Below are 2500 nucleotides of genomic sequence, written 5' to 3' on the forward strand. Positions count from 1 at the left end.
CTTCTTTCTGGTATCCTGACAACGACGTTCTATATTGCTACAAAGTTCGTAGCCGGTACCTTGATGCCTGCTACAGCAAGTGACTCGGTAGAGAGCTGAAGACAGCGAGACAGCAGACAGTTGCCTTCCGTTTCGTACAGACCCTAGAAGTTGGAAATCAATCCCACATCTCTCTACATTTCTACATTTTCATGACCAATGAAAATACTTGCCACTATCATTCACACATCCATGCAAGTAGACTATGAAACCGCCCCTAAGCTCTCTCATTAGCTTGCCACTTTTGAACCTGCATCATTCATCATACCCGGCAACCACCGTGGTGCCCTTTAGCAAGGCACTTAACCCCAAGTGGCTCCAGGGCCAGTGGCCCTTGTAATATAATTGGCATATGTAAGTCGCTTTGGATACAAGCGTCTGCTAAATGAATACATGTAAACGTACATGCGTCATTGGACCCCTCACCTGCATTACTTAACATCATGCACGCATAAGTATTGACCTTCACCATTAAACGGACACAGTCATAGTGCACAAAGGGTTTCCAGGATGCGTGGCAGAGCTTAATGTTAACTTTTAAAAGTGATTAAAAGTAGTTGCCAGCTTCGCAACCAGGCATGAGGTTTTGGGTGCCACTTGTAACAATTTTGGTAGCCAAGGGCAACTGGGCAACCATTACTGTCGGGCCCTGATGCATGGACTGAGCACATACTGTACATCATATACTCACAGCCTATACACATTTAACATAACCCTGACTTCAATGTGACTTCAATATTTAAGAAATGAAAAGCTCATCCCTGCAGCTGTTCTCTCTCTGACCCTTATTATTAGAGTGATGCTGCACCTGTGTGATTGCCCTGGGGACATGGAAATAAGGGTAATCAAATGACAGCGCCGGCATCAAACTGTGCCCTGTGTGTATATAATAATGTGTAGAACAGTGTTTCAGCAGCAGTACACGCCCTTAAGTGATACTAAATCCAGCAGCAGGGTTTTTATCTGCTACATTAGCACTACAAATGAAGTGAGGGCTTTCCCCACTGGACAACAGAGGCTCTCTACTCCATATAGCCAGCACAACTCCCCACACACAGGTGCACAACACTACATGATCATACAGCCCATCTACCCATTTCATTTTCTATAAAATATATGAAATAAATAAATAATAAATACATCAACAACAACACACACACACGCATGCACAAAACTCCACGGTTCAACATGAGAGATTCAGGCTAACCGTTCGCTATAGTGTGGTGAGACTAGTGGTCAGAGTGTGGAGGGTAGAGATGCACTCCAAGGCTGTTCCTTCCTCTCTGGCTTGATGGTTTGTGACAAGCACACACACACACACACACACACACACACACACACACACACACACACACACACACAGACACACGCACGGTGGAGTTTCAGAGGGAGTGGGTCTCCTGAGGTGCTGAGTAAACAGCCTCCAGACCACACACAGACATTAGGCCTCATTAGCTACAGGGTCCCACAGCACCTCAGGTGCAGGCGAGTGGTGCTGATGATGGAGGAGCAAGCTGACACAACCTGACAGCACACACACACACACATGCACACACCTACAGTACAAATGTGCTGGGAAACAGCTATGTATGTCAATATATTCATATTCATACACAGGCACACACGCATGCACCCACCCACACACCCACACCCACACACACACACACACACACACACACACACACACGTCACCCACCCACCCACCCACACACACACATGGTACTGCTCCACAGGGCTTGTTTCTACCAGTGTGCTGTCATCCTGTTTCACACCCAATGGTAAATGCATAATCACATTTACTGTAAACTACATCATTACATGTGTGCAATATATCAGCACTCAATCCAACAAGGAATTAGGCTTCAAAGGAGCTCTGTGTTAACTGTGCATGTGTTCAATGCCTTCTCTCTAGCTTGAAACCGCCATAGAAACTGCATGGGGCAGTGGTGAACAGAGCACAGTAAATCTGCTACAGAACAGCCTGTAGCTATACCTGAACAACAACATCAACAACATCAACAACAACAGCAGCAACAACAACAACAACATCAGCAACAACAACAACATCAACCACAACAACCAGGGACTGTATGGCATTACACACACACATCACTTTGTGTGTGTGTGTGTGGGCTGAGCATGTGCATGTGTGTGCAACGAGCGTGTAAATACACATTTAACTGGCTTGTGCTGCCCTCCCACTCGCCCCCAGCACCTGAGTGGGTGGGGGAATGGAATAGGGATGTGTGTGTGTGTTAAAGGGGGGGGGGGGGGTTATTTTGGCTAATGTGCTTTGAGATGGAGACAAGGCACACAAGCCTGTTTTGACAAGCGCAGCCACAGGGAGCTCTCTCCTCTCCTCTTCACCTTTTTATCAGAGCAGATTAAGTGAGTGAGTGAGTGAGTGAGAGAGGGAGAGAGAGAGAGAGAGAGAGAGACAGAAGAGAGAGAGAGAGAGAGG

General features: G+C 46.7%; 1 protein-coding gene across 1 annotated transcript in view; it reads right to left on the reverse strand.

Moving 5' to 3' along the window:
* Positions 1 to 2500, reverse strand: part of prkcaa (protein kinase C, alpha, a) — a 155881-nt gene that overhangs the window by 54628 nt on the left and 98753 nt on the right. The gene's annotated exons all lie outside the window — the stretch shown is intronic.

This window comes from Alosa pseudoharengus, unplaced genomic scaffold, assembly GCF_046254945.1.
Source record: "Alosa pseudoharengus isolate Yale_2024_CS ecotype anadromous, Long Island Sound unplaced genomic scaffold, YU_APseudo_1.1 YU_APseudo_1.1_scf_1, whole genome shotgun sequence".
NCBI lineage: Eukaryota > Metazoa > Chordata > Actinopteri > Clupeiformes > Clupeidae > Alosa > Alosa pseudoharengus.